This window comes from Ochotona curzoniae, unplaced genomic scaffold (assembly GCF_017591425.1).
Source record: "Ochotona curzoniae isolate NIBS_2020 unplaced genomic scaffold, NIBS_Ocur_1.0 contig_3432, whole genome shotgun sequence".
In the NCBI taxonomy this organism is placed as follows: Eukaryota; Metazoa; Chordata; class Mammalia; order Lagomorpha; family Ochotonidae; genus Ochotona; species Ochotona curzoniae.
The window spans coordinates 10,256,567-10,277,872 of record NW_024465859.1 but is presented as its reverse complement, the minus strand read 5'-3'; the positions used below and the strand labels follow the sequence as shown (position 1 = coordinate 10,277,872).

Here is a 21,306-nt window from a genome sequence, read left to right as displayed (position 1 = left end):
GATGCATCTGTTAGACAGAGAGAGAGAAAGAGAGAGAGAGATGTGCTAATTCCTTGTAGGCAGAATGATGAAAGAAAAAAAATAGTTTCTTGCCTCTTCTGTCTCCTCCAAGTTCCTAACACAAGGCACAGAGTATTTCCTGACTTTTGTTTACTGATTGTATATATATTTCCCAACCCCAGAAACATTTTGATACAGGGCATTTCTTAAATACACTTCTTATTTAGGCTTTCTCTAATTTCTCCTTTTATTGCTGAAGGTCTTAATGTCAGGAAAATCTTTGGAGATCCTCAATATAATACTTCAATCAGTAACTCAAATTCACCAGGTAACAGGATGTTTTTCTTGACATTTAAAAATGATTATTGTCCGGCATCCAAGATGTCAAAGTGAGAATGTGGCGGGTCCTCCAGCGCTAACTTCTGCATTTCCATGGGTCTTCCCATGGGTGCCGTCATCAGCTGTGCAGACAACACAGGAGCCAGAAACCTCTACATCATCTCCGTGAAAGGGGATCAAGGGACGGCTGAACAGGCTTCCTGCCGCCGGCGTCGGGGACATGTTGATGGCCACAGTCAAGAAGGGCAAGCCAGAGCTGCAGAAGAAGGTGCATCCAGCAGTGGTAATTTGACAACAGAAGTCATATAGAAGAAAATCTGGTGTGTTTGTTTATTTTGAAGATAATGCAGGCATCATAGTAAACAATAAAGGTGAGATGAGAGGTTCGGCCATCACTGGACCAGTTCCAAAGGAGTGTGCAGACTTGTGGCCCAGGATTGCATCCAACGCAGGCAGCATTGCCTAGTGTATTTGTATAAAAAAGATAACCAATTAAAAATTGTTTGTGCCCCCAAAATGATTATTAATGTCTAAAATGATCTAAATGGGGAAAAGTTATCATATGGCTATTCTGTGTATGTAGGATTGAGTGCCATTTTGTTTATACTATTCTTTCTGAATAGCACATTAACAGGAAGGGATGTGGATGTGTAGAATTAGGAAATAAAGCCACATGAATGCAAGTGCCATATACAGGATGGAGCATTGTAGCAAAATTATATAAAGAAGATGAGGATTGCTTTTCAAAATGCCCAACAGCTAACCTACATTAGAACAGTTTCATTTTCCCTAATTTCTCCAGTGAAACTATAATTTCAGTTATAAAAGTTTAATCTTGAGTTAATAAAAAATTTAAAGTAATTCTACCACTGTAAGTTTTTGCATTTAAAATAATTCAGTTGAAAGGAGTAGTTTTTGTTTTTATCTCGAACAGCTCAATGCTTCTGATGGAATTGAATTTATTACTCAGTAACTAGGAAGGGATTAAACATACCAAAGATGAATACATTATGCTTTTGCCAAGGATCTAAGAAGTGTAAAAATCCTACAAAATTAGGTTTTCATAATATGAAATGGGATGGGGAGCTTGTAGAGGGTGCTTAGCACTGCAGAAGAATTTAAATGTTGAATAAACATAGCAAATAACAGCTCAGAAGATACCCCCACCCGCACACACGGAATTCAGTAGTTGATTGAAGTACTCCAATGTTTACATAGTATGGAACTGATTTTTTGTTTGTTTATTTGTGTTTTTTCAATACAGTTCTTATCAGTAGTCTGGTGTAGGACCCGAAGGGTTAGCTCTAAGGAAAGCCAGGGGTCATTTGCTTTCTTACTCATTCATTTGTTCACTGATTCAGTGAAAAAGATTTAATGAGTTCTGTTATTCTGCAGACTCTGTTTTAGACTTTGATCTGCATTAGTGGTTAAACAGACAGATCTGAGTTTGCAGAAATACTGTGTTTTATATTCAGTCCCATCTGTCTTCTACAGGAATATTTACAATGTCCATCAGCAGGTTAAAGGCTCTGAAAAGTCCTGATGTGAGGACACTTTTTAACTTCTGTGACATGATGTTTCCTGACTGACTTGACCACGGAACCCTTTTGTTGTGGAACATGTTTTATACTGTCAAGGGACTATGGAGGTTGAAATGCACTAGGAGAAATCTAGGTTAGGATGAAGTCTGTTGTCTGGAAGGACAGCAAAGCCAGTAAAACATTTCTTTATTTGATACTTGTTGATTGCAAAGCTTCCACTTAACAAAGAGGAAGGTTGTTTCTGCCTTGATCCTGTCCAAGACCTTTCCATTCTCTGTGCTTGCAACAGCCGCATTTTCCAGCTTGGGAAATAATCCAAATGGAGTATGACAGGAGATTTTCAGTTGGTTAAAAATGATTGTGGAGCTGGCCGTTTGCCAAAGGGTACTTGCTTACCCCTCATTCCCCTCCTCTACCACCCTTCTGCAGTGTGGGGCAATGGCTAAAAATGTTGAATGTGTGGTTGCATTGGGTTCTTTTCAAAGCATCCCAGGGAATCCAACCTATCTGGAAGAAGAGATTTTTCTGCCTATTTTGGAATTGTATAGTTTTGTAGCATTAAAATACTCATCAAGAGTATATTAATGGTAGTGCAAAAACAATTACTACATGCAAAGTACTATAAGCACATGGTACTTTAAAATTTTCAGTGGCCCCAAGGCACCGTTATCTGCTCTTTCTGGGAAATCAGTCATCATGTAGTATTGGGGAAAGGGAGCACTCAGGCTCGTTTTCTGGGAGCAATCCAATGCAGTATGGATATTAATTAAATTTATTAAACAAATAACACAGCGACTCGGGGATGCAGGGGTCCATCTGCCAGCCCTGCAGACAGATCTCTGCAGAGACGCGAGCTGAATGGTAGTTAAAGCAAAGTTGCCGAGCTCAGCAGATGGGCTCTTGTCTCCAGTGGGGGAGATTTGGTGGCGGTCCAGCAACTCTTTTCCCCTTCCAGGTTTTTGTTCCTTGCAACTGTGATTGAAGGAGCCCTTCTCTGTCTTTTACCAGCCTTGTGCCTCTCCCTCCCCCTCCCCTTTTGTTTACGTGAGCAATGTTTAAATCTGAGTGTTTTGTTAGAGAGGCAAGTCCCGGCTGATCACATTTTGTGTATGTGCTGTAAAGCTCAAGCAGAAAATAATTAGGAAAATGTAATCCCATTGACTTTACACCCCACTTGTGTATGTTGTGGCAGCTTAGCACCGTGCTCTGGAATCAAGTCTTTGTACAGATTGAATTTAGTCAGTATCCCAGTGCTCTGCACTTGGAAGTTCATGTTATTCAGAGATGTAGATGCTTACTGTTCTTAAAAAATGTTTCTTAGATTCCGTTTTGATTTCTGTGGCTTTTAATCCATGTACGTTAAGGATTCTTGATTTAAGGGATTTTTTTTTTTACACCCTAATGTTTTCATAGTCCATTGGGAAATGTCTTGATACCTTCAGTCCTAGTGTCTCCTTTCCTTGCCATCTGGGACAGGATGCAGTGACAGTGTCAGGTCAGCATATTTATGATCTTCTGTGTCTTTCAGAAACCTGCCTCTCCACCTTCCAACTCATTGCTCCCCAGAAAAGATGGGGAACTTGAAACCTGCCTGAAGTGAAGGACCATTTTGCTTTAAACTGGTTATCTCTTCCGGCGTTTGGTATGATTTTTGATCACTTGACAGAATTTAATGCTAAGAGGTTAGATTAATGTCAGTCCTCACTTTCCACCCCCTGCCCACACATGCATCCCTTCCCTCACCTGAATATTTGCAAAAATCAGTTGTAAAAGGGGCTCTCGTCTCTGGCCACGTCCCCTTACCTGGGGACTGTGCCTTTTACGGGGAGAGCCACACAACCCCTGCTAGGCAGCATGTGTGCTGCGTTGACAACAAAGTTTTAGACAAAACAGATACCACCTTGGGCTGAGTTCTGAAATGCCCTTGCTTTGGAGAGATAGGTCTGCTTCCAGCCAGATAAAGGTCCCTCTGTGAACTGGAAACTCCTCCAATTAGAATGTTTTCCCTCCCTCCGCACAAAACCACCATTCTCTGCCAGCAGAGGCTCAGCTGGCTGAGAACAGAACCCGGTATGAGAAGTGGGTGAGCCTGGGATTAGGATTATCCCACAATGTATTGAGACTTAGGCAATAGGGAGGCCAAACTTTTAAGCCACACTTTGTTCCAAAAACCAGTGTGTGGATCTGTTTATTGGAGCACAAAGCAATCTTAGCTGATGAGTCTCTCAGTTCATTTCTGAGCACTCAGGGCAGTCAGTTCATTTCTGCTACCCATGAGGGTGTTTGGCGATGTCTGTCTTTGATGTTGGTCCATGTTTATGCTTTTTGAACACAACCTGAAGCCCAGATTTAATGGGGTTGAACCAGGAGATGAAATAGTTTGGCTGCTGTTGTCATACCTGTCCCTCTCTGAGGTTCTAACTCCCTTTCAAGCCACTCTAACATTAATCATAAGAAAGTGTTTGCTTCTATGGCAAATTGTCAGAATAAGGCGGAGATTTTTGTTTTTCATTAGAGCCCTGTCAAGGATTATCATGAACTCTGAGAGTTATTGGAATATCCCAGTTCTTTATGGAATTTAAAAACAAGCTCAAAGGATGATCATGAAGTGGCTAGGGGAAAATGTTTGCTTTCCAGCTGACTCATAGGTGAGCTGCCAATTTGTTTTTCTAATCTGTGGAAAGGCAGAGTCTGCTGGGGGCAGAGGGTAGATAGCACATTTTGAATGCATAGGCTATTTACCAGCCTGTCTCTTCTGCCTTGCTTTCTACCCTGGTGTACCTGGACTAATTTTGCTCTCTGATTTAAATCATAATCTAGTTGCTTTGGCATCTCAATTGAAGGGAAGATTGGATGTTGTTTTTCAAAGGGAATTACAAGTGTTTCACTGTTGTCTGAAAACAGATAGTGACTTCGTTTCCAAGGGTAAAGCTTAGAAATCAAAAATAAATCTTAGTTTTATTCAGAGCAAAATGGTTTCAACCTTCTTGTCCACAGATGAGTATAAATGAATAAGGCAGAGGAAAAGCCACGAGGCACCCTGACAGTGTGTGCCTATTTCTGGTCGGCTTCCTGAACCTGCCATTTTGCTGAACACATTTTGTTTACTCTCAGGCTTATAATTACTTTATTACAGATCTTGCAGACAGGGTGTCAATGTGGGATTAAATGCATAAAATGGCTTTGACTGGGGACAATTAATACTCCTAAGAATCTCAGAGTAACCTGAAAATCAGCTATTTTATTTTAAAATAAAAATTATTTATTTTAAAGGCAGAGGAATGGAGAAAGAGAAGCAGAGAAAATGCGGGGGGCGGGGGGAGAGGTAGATTGGAGGAGGGAGAGAGAGAATTTGATCTTACATTTACTGATTAATGGCAACCAAGTGGTTGCCATGGCTAGGGCAAGAGCAGGTGGAAGCATTCATGTCTCCCCCGTGGGTGACAGGAGCCCAAGCACTTGGACCAGCTCATGCTGCCCTACCAGGCATGTTAGCAGGAAGCTGAATCAGAAATGAAAAAGCCTGGAATCTGACTCTCTGGTCGGTCAGAGCAGTGATTTCATCTGCTGTGTCACAAATACCAACCCCAACCGTTTGTTTTGAAATTCCTGAGAAAGACAAGTGTTTTTCAGATACCTGTTTGTATTCATTGGGTTTTGGAATGCTTTTCTTTCCACAATCCAAGTGCAGACTTTCAAGATTCACAGCCCAAGGGCTCCTCTCTTGCTCTTTAGGCTTTGCTCTTCTGAGTTGTTCACAGAGGAATTGTGTTTGGGAATTCCGTTGCCAGCCTTGTGCAGCGGCTGTTTTCAGATTGCGATACTGCAGCTTTTCAAAGCATGTTCCTTCCTGTCTAGGAGAGGGATTGAAGAGTGTGATAGCTATGAGTAAATTCTACAGGACCTATTAGTTTAGGACTAAAAATAATGACGTTCGAACTGTGGCACAGGGGGCATTTTTTTGAGGGCCAGTTTTTGAGTTGAAAAGCAAGATTTGCGGTTTTTGCCATCTTAGGTGATTTCATAGTGGGTTTTGGAAACCATTGTGGGTACCAGATTTGCTCGGTGATGCCATAGAGCTTTTTATAATCTTGGATACAATGAATATTGATTGATTGCTGACTGGAATTGCAGTTTCTTTTCTGAGAGCTGAGTTGAATAGCCCAGCACTCTGTGTTTTAGTCGCTGGCCGTCTGGGTCTTCCTTGGTCATGGAATCTCGTGCCTGTGTAGTGCTTCAGAAAACTGCCTTGAAATCTTCTAACTGGGTCTTGCCAAATTTCAATTTGAAAGGTAGAGAGTGAGCGAAGAAGGGAGTGAGAGAGGGGGAGAGAGAGGCATTCTGTAGGTTTACTGCTCAAATAACATCTGGGGTCTTCCACAAAGGTGAGAGGGATACTGCTACTTGAGCTATCACCTGCTGCCTCCCACAGGGTCCATTAGCAGCAAGTTAGATTGGAAACAGAGCCAAGACTTGAACTTAGAGCTTCTGATAGATGATATTTCAAGCAGTGACACAGTTGATGTACCAAATGCTTGCCCCTCTAGTTCAGACTTCTGTGGTTAAGCTGAATGAAATCCTTCCAGAGGCTTCCATAATTCTTATCTTCTGACAGTAGAGTAGATTTTAGTTCAAATTCAGAGTCATATAGAGGAAGAGCTGTCAGAAACTACCCAGCCCAGCTCCTTCCCAGTCATCACGGGATGATCAGGTCCATTTAGAACAATAGAATTTACGCCTGTGCTGTTAGACTTTAAATTGTTTTGTGAGTTTTTAAATTTTAGGTTTTCAAAACTTATTTCTTGTATTAATGAGTAGAAATTTCAGCCTAGGAAGCTCTGTTATTTTTCCCTGGAAGTGTGAAAATAAAGTAAGTTGAGCTCTCTGTCACTGTTTCATTTTCTTCACAATATGTCTTCAAATATGAGTGTATTTCATGATAACTCATTTTAATTGCTTGGGCACTTACTATGTGCTGACCCTGGCCTAAGCATTTTACATACATCATTTAATCCTCAAAACACACTGATATTCTAATTTTGAAAATGAAGAGGTTGCTGCCAAGAGACGTTAAGTAACTTACCCAAAGTCTAATCTAATTAATGTGAACTAATCTAATCTAACATCATATCTAATAGGCAGGCCTGGATTTGGAACCAAGATAGCTGACTCTGAAACCTTTGCATTAACCCATTTTACTGCATTGCTGTACTATCTGTTCTTTTTTATAATTTATAACTCACTAAGATCCTGAAAAGTTGAGTCCCCTTCAAATAGAAGTACATATGAAATAGCATAGTTCAAAACAAAAACAGAAGATGCATCACGTGGGAGCCCTTCATATGCTTCAGAGGCGGTCATCCTGTTTCCCCCAAAATCACATTTTCCAAGTCAGCATTGGCAATGTCATAACTTTCTTTCTTTTTTTTTTTTAAATTTTTAAATTTTTATTGGAAAGGCGGATATACAGAGAGGAAGATCTTCTGTCTGATGATTCACTACCCAAGAGGCTGCAATGGCTGGAGCTGAGCCAATCTGAAACCAGGAGCCAGGAGCTCTTTGGGTCTCCCAAGTGAGTGCAGGGTCCCAAAGCCTTGGGCCATCCTCCACTGCTTTCTCAGGCCACAAGCAGAGAACTGGATGGGAAGCTGGGCTGCCGGGACTAGAACTGGTGCCCATGTGGGATCCCAGCACATTCAAGGCAAGGACTTTAACCACTATGCTATCGTGGTGGGCCCGGCAATGTCTATAACTTTCTATCCACTAAAGAATGCTGAGTGCTAGATTGTGGATTTTTTGGGAGAGGTGGCCTCACTGTTGTTGTGTGCTTAACTGCTGGTGCTAAATATTGAAGAAGTGGGGCCAGAGAATGTGAAACTGATTACATAGATTGACTCCAGCTGCTGTTGCTGAAATAGGCTCATTGGAACAGGTGTCAGGTCAACTTGGATGGCATATTTGGTTGGGAAATCCGAGACGACAATGAATGGCAAAGAGAGAAGAGGCAAAATAAGAGAATGTTTCTTATCTGTTTTTTACCATGTGTTATTTTGCATTTTTATACATTGCTACCTTGGATCATTTGTAAATTGAGGCAGGATATAAAAAACTGCTTAGGGCCCAGTGTGATAGCCTAACAGCTAAAGTCCTTGTCTGGCATATGTTGGGATCCAATATGGGCACCGGACCTAATCCCGGCAGCCTTGCTTCCCATCCAGCTCCCTGTTTGTGGCCTGGGAAAGCAGTTGAGGACGGCCCAAAGCTTTGGGACCCTGTGCCCAAGTGGGAGACCTGGAAGAGGTTCCTGGATCCTGACTTTGGATTGGCGCAGCTCCAACATTTGCTGCCACTTAGGGAGTGAATTGTCAGATGGAAGATCTTCCTCTCTATCTTTCTCTCTATATACCTGACTTTACAATAAAATTAAATAAATCGTTTAAAAACTACTTATACATTTATACAGACACACACATATGTGCACAGAAAATGTGAGACTGATTTGACCTGTTAGTGAAATCCTTTGTTGTCTTCTTGAATGGGTGAAGAAAGGATGGTTTCACATTCAGGAAGAGCTGAGTGGTATTCAGACTCCCAGGGAAGGTGACAAGGTACCAGCTGGGATGATCGGAAGCATGGGGTACAGCCATCCCTGCTGGTCATGGACTTTACACATCCTAGGTGCTGTGGCTTCTAGACCTCTGCTGGGCTGAAAGTTTTCCTCTGGTGCTTAAGAAAACTCCTTAAAACTGTAATGTTATACCGCAAAGACATTCAGAAAGAATAGACCTATGCTGGCTTCATTTGTCTCACAGTTCATGTATCTGAAGACGTTTTTAACATCTTTAATTCTTATAATGTTTTATATTTAACATCTTACACTCACCTTTTTAATTGTTTTTAACAACTGTCTGTATTACATGTTCTGTGTCATTGACCTGAAAATCCACTAAAGCATCACCAGAGCTTTCTGATCCTGTATTTGTATGGTTGATATTTTGTGGTTGACCTAAATTGAAAGCTACATTTCAGTTGCACCCCATTTTACGGAGGAGAAGCAGAAAAGTGGAGGCTGAGTAACAATTTTCTCTCTGAATCACCTGCCTCTTCTCCTGCTGGATGATCCCATTGTTTGCTTGACAGACAGTAAAAGTGTATATAATAAAGAAGTTAGAGGATGTCTCACTTTGTGCTTCGATTAAAAAGTATCCAAGACCAAGTAATTTATAAAGAGCAGGCATTTGGTTCTCTCAGGTTTGCAGACGAGGCAGTCTGAGATCAGGAGCTGATAGTATTGGTGTCTGGCGGGGAGCCCTTACAGCCTATTGAATTCTTCAAGGTCTCATTTCTTCACACTTAAAATGACAATTACATTCCCCAGCGCCTATAAAACTGTACTACATAATACAATGTAAGCAACAATAAAAAAAAAATGACAATTACATTTCAGCGTGAGTTTGGAGAGGACAAAAATTCAAACCATGGCAAAGAAGATTTTTCACAGTGGTCTACTCTGGTTGAGTATTCTTCAAAATATAGAACAATCCAGTTGGCCTCTCCTATACTATCTTTATGTCCATGTCATTTTCATTTCTATACCACCAGGCCCGTAGGTATGCGAGGAAAAGAAGAAATGCCATATAGTTTGGTGAGACTCCTACTGCCAAGTTGTCACTGGTTGTGTTTAGCATATCCTTGTTTTGCTCACAGCAACAAGTTTGCAAGTGAGCTTTGTAGGCATTGGCTACCCATCTTTGATCACCAGTGCTGCATAACTGTGGTCGGGGTGCTGAAGTCAAGTGGTGGGTAGTGTTATAAGCAAAGGTGTATTGCTGGAGACAAGAATGTCATTATTAGTTTTACTTCAAAAGAGGGGTTGCCTTATGGCTAGTCCTTTCTGCCCTCATTCAGACTTCTCAACATAGAAAATCTTTCATGTAACAGACTCTGCAATTTATGAACATGCAGGAGATAAACAGGAACCTTATAAAAAAGCTTGTTCCTTTGGAGATATTTCAGTACAAATAATCCTTTATTTCCCCATCTCCCACAAGCCCATATAGACCAGGACTGCTGTTCCTCTCTGTGGTAACCAACGGAACAAGATGTTTTGGACTTGAATAATGGAGGTAGTGCTTTTTGTTTCTGACAGCTCTGTCGTTCCCAGCTACTATCAGAAGTCATTGAGGTGCAAAGACAAGTTTTGGCTTAGTTCCCAGAACTTCTTTTCCCTTATTTATTTAGCTGATAAATATATGTACATATTCTTGATTACAAAATATTGTTCTGAAATCAGAACTTCCTCATTCTGGTATTCACCAATACTTATTCATTGATCACATCAATACTTTTTGAGGGACTACTAGGATGAGCATGCCATACAACTGAAACACAAATGAGTCCTTGTCCTTGAAGAGCCTCTGTGTAGAGAAGGAGATTGTGTTAGACAATTAGAGAATTACAAACAATGGTAAACAAATTGAGAAGGAGCTGTCAGGAGTCTGTAATTAGTCTGGTTGTTTTATGACCAAGTAATCCCTTCCATTGATGTTGAGATCCAGATTTGGGGTTGAGGTTGGGGGATGCAATAAGAGATCTTAGTGTAGGTGGGCAGTAGAGAAAAAACAGGCCAGTGAATCATGTGGCAATAACTCCTTTTAAAGAGAAAGATGAACTTTTCATTTAGTACTGACGTCTTATCAGGTACACGTGTCACTTTATAACAGAATTTTTAAAAGTAAAGTGGAAGAATATAGGTTGTACTGTTTAACTCCTGTCAGAAAACCTTATTAGTTTGTTGATTCATTGAGATACCTGTCTTCATCTGTTGTTCTAGTGTGAAATTTAACAGACAAATGATATATTTAATCAATGCTGTCTTTTAATTAAAATGAATGCAGATGTGAAAAGGGAAAATACACATAACAATTTGTGAAATGTTGACTGAACAACCAGTATATGTTCTAATAGTATTTACAGACTAAGAAATGCATTCTAATTGGTTGTCAAGTTGTTTTCTGTAATCTCAGCTATTTGGGAAATAACAGGAAGAACACATGCTTCTTATTGTGATATGGCAGTTTGTTGTTTGATGTGAAGTTGTAAACCTCAAAAGAGAATTATATTTGTGTGTAGCAAATACTGAATTTCCAAGGATTCATTGAATAAAGTGCATTTTTCCCTCACAGTCTGGATTTTGTGTAGGATGGATCTAGCCCATTCTTTCTTTTCTAGTGCTTTGTCTTTATATAATTTTTTTAAAGATTTATTTATTTTTATTGGGAAGGCAGATATACAGAGAGGAAGAGAGACAGAAAGATCTTCTATGCAATGATTCACTCCCCAAGTGAATTAGCAGCCAATTAGAAGCCAGAAGCCAGGAACTCTCCCACACGCAGATGCAGGGTCCCAAGGCTTTGGGCTGCCCTCAACTGCTTTCCCAGGTCACAAGCAGGGAGCTGGATGGGAAGCAAGGCGGCCAGGATTAGAACCAGCACCCATATGGAATCCCAGCATATGCAAGGGAAGGACTTTAGCTGCTAGGCCACCACCCCAGGCCCCCATCTTTATATTTCTTGCTTCACAATCTCAAGAAGGTTGCCCTTAGTTTCACAATGGAATTGCAAGAAGAAGGAAGGAGAAGTGGTGCCTTGTAAGTTCTATCAGTGACACAGTAAAGTTTTCTCAAAATTCCAGAAGATTTTTCTTGCTTCTCTCTGTAAATAGGGGGTTACATGGTTGCTAATGCATATGAGACAATCTGAGGATCAAGCTGTCTCCCTCCAAAATTAGGATTCTTTCACTAAGAATGAATGTGAGAGAAAATATTGGATGGGTAATGGGTAGTGTCACTGTGACAGACTTCTAAGTATTTATTATCAAGTTCAATGAAATCCTGAAAATTGAAGACAGGGGGTGTATTGCTACTGATATGGCCACATGTTTGTATATAGAATGGTTTTCTAAATAACTTTGAATTCTTTCATCCAAATTCTTGGAAGATCTTACTTCATTAGTTTGACCCCTATAGAGTAGCTGTCAAGTTATCCTAAGAATTAAAAGAAAATGAACTCTGCTATTATCTTGTTGTGGGCTTCTATTCACATTTCTTAAGAAAAGATTTATTTATTTATTCATTTATTTAACATGCATAGATATAGGGAGAGAGAGAGTCAGAGAGAAAGAGTCAGGGAGAAAGAGAGAGAGAGAGAGAAAGAGAGAGAGAGAGAGAGAGAGAGAGAAAATGAATGAATCTTCCTTCTGCTGGTTCATTCCCCAAATGGATCTAAGGGCTACAGCTAAGCTAGGCTGAAGCTAGGAGCCAGAAACTTCATGTGGGTCTCCTAAATCTACAGCAGGGACTCAAACAGTTGCAAATCTTCTACTGCTATTCTTTGGCTGTCAACAGAGAGCTGGATTTGAATAGAGTAGCCAGGAACCAGCACCTGCTTGGAATGCCAGCATCTCAGGCCAAGACTTTACCCTATATGCCACAAGGCTAACCTCTCTGTTTCTATTTTTATAATAAAAACTCTCTTAAGTCTGTGGCTTTTGAAAAAAAGGCATAGTTTTTCATTATTTATTTTTTGCACTGATTTGTGTTTTTTTTTTAATTATTTTTATTATTTTTACAGGAGAAATTTTTGTAGCTATAGGGATGTACCCTTGCCTTCCCCTTTCTTCGTTTCTATTTTCTCCTCCATTTCCCCCATGTTGTTATAGTAGTACAGTCCTTTAGTGACTATTACAAGTTCAACATTCTGCTATTTAAGTACATCATGGAGTTGTAGATATAGACAAAGGGAGAAAATCTAGTATCATATTGTCTAGGTATATTTAACTGTTTCACTGGGAGTCCTCCTTCTTTTCTGGAGTAGAGATGCCTTTTGCAACATATATTCCCTTCCCAGTATGCTAGTCTTCAATATACAGTTCATCTATGAGAATATACACATGTATTTATACACTTATGTATTTATTTGTCTTGTATTTTGCTTGAATGTTGCCTTATATCGGAGAAAACATGTGATGTTTATCCTTTTGGGATTGGCTTATTTCATTGAGCATAATGGTCTCTGTTTGGTACCATTTTGTTGCAAATGGTGGAATTTCATTCTTTTTAATGACTGTATAGAATTCCATGGAATAGATATGCAATAGTTTCTTTATCCATGTCTCTTTCAATGGGCATCTGGGTTGTCTCCATGTTTTCACTATTATGGATTGTGCTTAAATATAGGGCTGCAGGTCACTTTCTCATATGCAGATCTCATTTCCTTTGAATGAATTTCCAGAAGTGGGATAGTTATACGGTAGATCAATTTTCAGATTTTTAAAGATTTATTTTATCTTTATTGCAAAGTCAGATATACAGAGAGGAGGAGAAACAGAGAGACAGAGAGGAAGATACTCAATCCCCCAAGGGGCCGCAATGGCTGGAGCTGAGCTGATCCAAAGCCAGGAGCCAGGGACTTCATCTAGGTCTCCCACATGGGTGCAGGAATCCAAAGCTTTGACCCATCCTTGACTGCTTTCCCAGGCTGCAAGCAGGGAGCTGGGTGGGACGCAGGGCCTCTAGGATTAGAAATGGCACCCGTATGGGATCCTGGCACATGCAAGTTAAGGCCTTTAACCAGTTGGCCGTTATGCCAGGCCCAATTTAAATTTTCTGAGAACTGTCCATACTAACTTTTATAAGGGCTTCTATATGGCCTACATTTTCACCAGTAGTGGAGTAGGATACCTTTCTTCCCACAGGTGTTGTACTAGATTTTTGAACGTAGGCTATTATCAGAGTAGGTGGAACCTCAAAGTGGTTTTTGTTTGTGTTTCCCCAGTATCTAGGTAGCCTGAGCATTTTTTTCATGTGTTTAAAAGCCATATGATTTTGTGTTGAAAAATGTCTATTCATTTTCTTTGTCCATTTCTTCACAGGGTTTTTTTGTTTTACCGTCATTGAATTTCTGAAGTTCTTTGTAAATCCTGGATATTAGTCCGCAATCTTTTGAGTACTGTACAAAGATTTCTCCCATTATGTTGGCTGCTTGTTTGCTTTGTTGATTGTTTCCTTTGCTATATGGAAGCTTTTTAGTTTGATGTAGTCCCATTTGTTTATTTTGGCTTTGACTACTTGTACCCTTGGTGACTTTTCTAAGAAGTCGTTATGAATATCTTGTACAGTGCTTCCTATGTTTTCCTCTAATACTTTGAGGGTTTCTGGGTGCAGCTTTAGATCCTTGATCCATTTAGAGCTAATTTTTGTATAAGGAGACGGGTGGAGATCTTATTTCTTACTTCTGCAAGCTGATATCCATTGTCTCAGCAGCATTTGTTGAAGAAACCAACCTTTTTTCCTGTTTTTGTTTGTTTGTTTTTCACTTCTCTTGTCCAAGATTAGTTGGCTATATATCTGTGGGCTCCTTTCTTGGATTTTTATTCTATTTTATTGATCTTCTCTGTTTCTGTACCAGTGTCAGACTGTTTTGATGACCACTGCCCTGTGGTATATCTTGAGATCTGGCATAGTTTTAAAATCTCTTGCCCATCTCTTTAGTATCAGATAATATATTGTGTGAATTGTCTAATCCAGAACTCTGCTCAAGTGGGATTAAGAGGGGCTTTTCCACTGGGACAAAGGTTTTCACCATGAGTAAGGGAGTCAGCATTAAGTCATGTATATTATATTCTGTTGCATGATTTATCTTACTTTTGTGATAAAATCAACATGTTTGTGAGTTTTAGAATTTTCTCCCTAACTCATAATTCTCATCATTGGATCATTCTGGATGGCCTCTTTGTGCACATACCACACTTTGCAGATCACTGGGCTTGAGGACTGGAAGATTTTATAAGCACCATTTTATAAGTGTCAGGATAGAAGAAAGTGACTGGCTGTGCAGACTGTCCATTCAGTAATTCCTGCCAGGTGCTGTACTAGGAAGAAAGTGGCAATTCACTTAGCTCCTGCCCCCTGGGAAGTGCCTGAGTTAATGAGGAAGACTGAAATGTAAATGAGAAATTCCTAGTGGTGTGTAGGGAGATGCAGTACAAAATGTCCAGAGACCCTCACCTTCTGTACGTCTTTGTTGCTTTCCTAATTGTCTCTAATCTCACCATTGCTTTTAGTTGTAACTCTTCCTGTATTGCCCTCCATCCTCCTTATTCTCCTTAGTGTGGCATTTTTAATATTCTTCCCACATGTAGCATTCTGTATAACTGAGTTAGGATGCCTATCTTTATTATCTCTCTTCTGTTGTCAGAATGTCAGTTTCCTAAAGACAGTTTATTCCTGTTTTGTTTGCCCAAATGTCTCAACTAAGCAACTTTTTGTTGAGAGAGTACATGAAGGGGTGATCCACTTCTGTATGATCGTTGAAGGTTGTAGCAAGAGGGAAGAGTCATGTGGGCACATGTCATAAAAAAGATGACGTTTGAGCTGGATCTTACAGGTGAGTTGAATTGTAAGGGGAAAGGCATGCTCTGCAGAAGGGACATCAAACATGAAAGTAGACAGGTAGGAAGGAGCCCAGAGTGTTGGGAAAATAGGTGTGGTTCAATATGGTTGAAACTTTAGGGAAAATGGTATGCCATCGAAGGTGGGCTTGGAAAACAGAACCTTTTGGTCCCTCTTGACATTGTCACTGACGAATTTCCAGCAGCCAAAGTGCCTAAAAATCTTAGGAAAGAGAACTAACTCCTATAGCACATAAAAAAAAAAAAAACTGCTTGTTTTTCTCAGCCCCTTTGTGCTTGTCCAAAGTATGTCAGTTGAGGAAGGGCTTTGGATGAGGGTTTGAAAAAGTCTAAAATTCTAGACAAGGAAACATGTTTTCATTTTTATTACCCAGCACAGTTGCCCAGTAAATGTATGCAGAAATAAATGAAAGCAAGCCTCAGACTAGGTAATACTGTTAAGTAAGTAACAGAAATTTCTTTGTCCCACTCCTAGAGGCTGGCAAGTCCAAGATCAAAGAACCAACAGGTTTCATGACTGATAAGTACTCTAGTCTTTGTTTCTAAGTTGTTGTCTTGAATGCTGTATCCTCACATGGCAAAAAGGGTTGGAGGGGAAAAGGGTCTAAGTTAGAAAAATTCCCTGTAGCCCTTTTGTAGGGCACTAAACCATTCACAAGAGAGGGCCCTCTTGGCTTGATTTGTATTACAAAAATATTTCACCTTTCCTCTTGTTAGGAAAGAGTTATTATTTTAAAAGACAAAGTGGCAGAGGGGGAGTGAGTGAGCACATGTGCGTGAAAGAGAGAAAGAGAGGAGAGAATGAGAATGTGTGAGTTCTTCCATCTACTGGTTTACTTTGCAAATAGCCACAATAGCCAGGGTTAGGTCATGTCAAAATAGGAACCTGGAACTCCATCAGGATCTCCCCTATCAGCATCCCTGATAGGGCCAAATACTTGGGCTGTCTTCCACTGCTCTTCCAGACACCTTAGCAGGGAGTTGGATCAAAACTAGAGCAGCCAGGGCTCCCATCAGCACCCAGATGGGATGCAGACAACACAGGTGGCAGCTTTAATTGCTGTGCCACAGTGCTGGTGCCAGGCTTTCCTTTTAATGCCGCCACACTGAGGATTGTTTACATATGAATTTTGGAGGTGACACTATCATTCAAATCATAGTAATATACTAGCGGATGACCTTAGGTTAGTTATTGAATCTGAGTTTTTGTAATAGAAGTTTGTCAGTACTTAACGTCTTAAGATTATCTGATGAATAAATGAGATAGTGTATAAAAGGGTTTCGTGCAGTGCTTGGTTCTTAGTAAACACTCAGTAATGGATATTGACTTTTTATGTTAATGGGAAAGAATGAGGTGTTTGGGTCAACCTTAATAAACTTACATAAGGTTGGGAAACACTGATGGTTTCATTTGCTTTAGCAAAACCAGGGTAAAACAAACATGGCCCTTTCCATTACTTAATAAGTAAACATTTCCTCTGTGCCAAGCAATATTAATGGAAATGAAAGCCCAACAGTGTAATTACAGCAACGAGGCAGTTTTCCAGTGATCAGTAATGACCAAATGTACTCTGTTGTGTGTACCTCATGTGTCCCAATACTTTGGGGTGAGAGCTAATGACAAGCAGTGCATAGATCATAATGATAATAGCAAGGTCAAGGTTGTGGGTTTGCTGCCTGAAACCAGCCAATTACCATGGTTTAAGGAAAAGGCTTGCGTTTTGATTCCCAAGAGGTCAGAATGTTGAAAATGACATGCAACATGAAGCAGAGAAATTGTGGCCCCTTGCTCCTGGAAAGGCCCTCAAAGTTCATGTCCTAATCGTGCTTCATTAATGCCAGCAGCATTTTTGAACCCTGATAATGTGTCAGACCCTGTGTTAAGTGCTTCCTGTGTGTCATCCCCCTGAATCTGATAAATAGCAACGTTGGTCATATTTGCTCCCTTGCTCCTTCATTTAAGAAGTTTGGAAAGCGAAGCATACTGTCTTTATTCCATTGGCGCAGCAATGGTGAAGTTGGGATTTGAAGCCATGCTTTCTGCAGTCTGAGTTCCTAAGCCCCACTTCCCATGGCTGCCTCAGGCTGCTTTGCTGTGTCCAGCTTAGTTAGTGAAGGGGGGTATTTTCTTAAACAACATGGATTCCTGAAGACACAAGCTGGTGTTTTTTCTTTGTGAGCAGTGCCTAAAGGCTATTAGATGCAGGCACAATCATTTGTGGACATGATTCAAAAACTAGCTATAGAATGAGCTCAATATTATTAGTCTGTTTCCTTGCTGTTTTATTTGTTCATTCAAACGAACCTTTTAAAAAAACCTACATGCATTCATCTAAAGCTCTGACTTTATTGAGAAAGTGGAAGAATGTTCTTAATTTTACTTATTCTTTATAATGGAACATTGGGTACAGTACGCATAGTTTATATGACATAGATCTCAAACAACTTCCTAAATGTCTACTTTCAGGTAAATGCATTTATAATACAATAGAAACTTTTAAAAAGTATCAATTGAATGATCATTTGAATCATAGGCACAGTTAAGATAAACCCAAAAATCAGATTACTGCAGGCAAAATTCTTCCTGGACTGTAAGTCAAGTGCTCTGGGAATGCTGTTAGTCCTTTCAGATCACAGCTAATTAACATTACAGCTAATTAACACTCTGTGATCCAATACTCCCTAGCTCTCAGCTATTCCTAAGTCGAGGATAGTAGGTTTGACTCTTCCCTGAATCAGCTTCATATTATTCCCTGCTGCCAGCCTACCTTCACCTCTGAGTAGACACTGTCCACATGTTCACTGTTGTTCCCAGAAGGTTCTGGTGAAATAGGGCGAGACGTTCATGCAGATTTATCACTGCTTCCCAGGAAGAAATCAGTACCCTTCCTTCCACAATTGCTTTGTTGGCAAATTGAGCAACTGCTCGGGGACAGTGGTTAGCATCAGGAAGTTCAGAAATGGATGCCATGTGTTAGAACTTGGCCTTTGTTTATTTAAACGGTGTTCAACCCAAGTGTAAAACACCTTGCTGGAGTCCTTTTAATTTTTTGTTAGATTTTTAAAATTCTACTCTAAAGACAATTCGAGTGAGAAACTTCAGTGCACTGATTTTGTTCTTTGAGTCATTGCACTATAATTAGCTGAGCTGAGTTTTAAATGCAGCAGCAGAACATCTTTCTTGTCTGTTTGTGTCAGAAAAAAAAGGCTAATGAGCACTTATCAAAAAGATGAACATTTTTTTCATTAGATTAAGTAAAATCAAAACAGATTTATAATGTACTATTATGTTTTAGCTTGGAGTAAATTGAGCAAAATAGCGAATATCTTCACAGCTTAGTGATAATCTCCACACAGCAGAGCCCAGCTCCCCCACTCTCTCCCCAACATACATAAGCTTCAGAAAGTGCCCATTCAAGGGGAATTTGTGTGTGTGTGTGTGGCACCAAGGCATACCCCAAAGGGTTTGGGATGGCCTTAATTGTGAAATCTGAATAACTGGAAAGCAGATGTCACTCTTGACATATTGTCACTGTGCTTTACTTCCTAATAATACAGTTCTTGAAAATTGTTTTTAAAAATGACTTACTCTACTTCTCACAGTAGTCAGCCGAAATGCCACCTGCACTAGGCATCATGCAGCGCTTCCTTTTATTTTGAAAATCTTTTACAGTATTCCATGTGTACAGCATTAGCTTGTATATTATAAAAGCTGATTTCTTAGGCTGGTTTATGGCAAAATGACAGAAGTCTGTTTTCATAAGAAGACTGATTCTTTATAGGCAAGTTTATGGTTAAAATGAAGGGTTTTTTTTTTTAACGATTTATTTGTTTTGATTGGAAAGATAGATTTATGGAGAGAAGGAGAGACAGAGAGATCATCCATCTGCTGTTCACTCCCCAAGTGGCTGCAACAGCTGGAGCTGAGCCAATCTTAAGCCAGCAGCCTGGAGCCCAGAGCCAGGAGCTTTTTCTGGGTCTCCCACCAGGTGCAGGGTCTCAAGGCTTTGGGCCATCCTCTGCTGTTTTCCCAGGCCCCAAGCAGGAAGCTGGATGGGAAATGGAACATCTGAGACACGAACTGGTACCCATAGGGGAACCTGACACTTGCAAAGAGAGGATTAGCCCATTGATCCATCCTGTGGAGCTCTTTTTATTTTAAATGTCACTTGGATGGCAGTTTATTTCACATCATCAAGGAGCCTACTACTAAGTCACTTCTTACTCTTTCACTGTGGGAGAATTAAAGTTCATCTTCATTCCACTGACAGTTTGCAGTAATTTAAGTATGTGGCTCATGTAGCAAGACTGTAGGTGATAAAGAATTTTAGTTTCCTCAACTTTTTAAAGCTTGCATTAGAATAGATGGATGAGAAAATCTCTCTGGATAGAAATGTAAAATTAACTGCTCTGGATAATGGACACTTAGTGTAATCATATTAATTCTATCCATGTTGTGTACTTTTTTTCAAGAAAACATTTTATTGACATGTAACACATTTATAAATGTAAGCAGATGGATGAATTATTACAAATTTTACATGTGTTAAAGGCTTGCCCTATGAAGGGCTAGATCATAAATGAGAGCCTGCTGTGGGCCTCAGTTTAAGCGTAATTCCCCACTCAAAAGTCACCACTATTTGCACTCATTCCTAACAGTGCACATTATTTCTGATGTGTTGGAACTTCATAAAAATAGAAGTACTCAGTGGAAAATGTGTGTGTGTGTGTGTGTGTGTGTGTAGGCATATTTGACTTTTTCCCCTCAAATTTATGTCTGTGAGGTTTACTGTGACTCTGTGCAGCAGAAAGTCATTATTTTCAGTTTTGTAATATTAAATTTTTTTCCCTTATGCTGATAGATATTTGCATCGCTTCCAGTTTGGGACAATTAGGAACAATGCTGTTGAGGATATTCTTGTATGTATCTTTTGGCACATGTAGGCATGCATTTCTATAGGCTCTGTATTAAGGAGTAAAATCTCTGAGCCATAGAATACACATTTGTACAACTTTAGGAACTGTTACCAGATAGATAGAGTTCTAAGCTAGATGTGCCAATTTGCACTCCCACTAGTGTAGTGATAAATGTCTACTTGCTGTACAACCTTAGTAACACTTAATAAAATGCTAGCCATTTGGAGGAGTTAGAAAGTAAATAAATATGGTTTTAATTTGCATTTCCTCGATGAGTGTCAGTTTCTAAAGCCGTTTGTTATACTTATTGGCCATTTGCATGTTGTTTAATTAAATGCCTGTTCACGTCTTCTAAGTGGCTAATTCAGACAGACACACATGCACGTGCATGTACACACACACACACACACAAACACACACACACAACATTCATCCACTGGTTGATGCCTTAAATGTCCACAATTAGTTGGGCTTGGCTAAGCCAAAACCAGGAGCCAGGAACTCACTCTGGGTCTCCCGCATGGTTGTCAGGGACCCAAGCACCTGCTACCTCTAAGGTTATGCGTAGCAGGAAGCTAGAATAAGGAGTATGACTAAGACATGAGCCCAGACACTGACATGATACATGGGCACCCAAGAAGCATCTTATCTGCCATGCCAAATGTCTGCCTCTTATTTTTTAAAAGGTGGATTTTTAAAAATTGATGTGTTGTTGAATTGTCAAAACTACTTAAGTAGGACCCTCAGAGCATGCCCCACATCAGGGACCTGGTGGGTTGGAGACTGGGTGGGGCTTCTCCCTACAATAGTCTTACCCCTTTCCTGTAGCCCTCGACCCTTTGTACCCTAATCAAATAAGTAAAGATTGTCAAAATAACATAATTTCAAAAAAACACTTGATGTGTAAGAATTTTTTATATACTTTTTATATACTTTTTAATATATATAAAAGTATATATGTATACTTTTAAAATATAATTTTTATATACTTTTGATATGAATTCTTGGTTGGATATTGATATTGTGTATCTTACTGGTG

General features: G+C 39.9%; 1 pseudogene; it reads left to right on the top strand.

Annotated features, from left to right (window-relative positions):
* Nucleotides 1–381: 381 nt before the first annotated feature.
* LOC121156526 lies at nucleotides 382–834 on the top strand (annotated as a pseudogene).
* The last annotated feature ends 20,472 nt before the right edge of the window (nucleotides 835–21,306 follow it).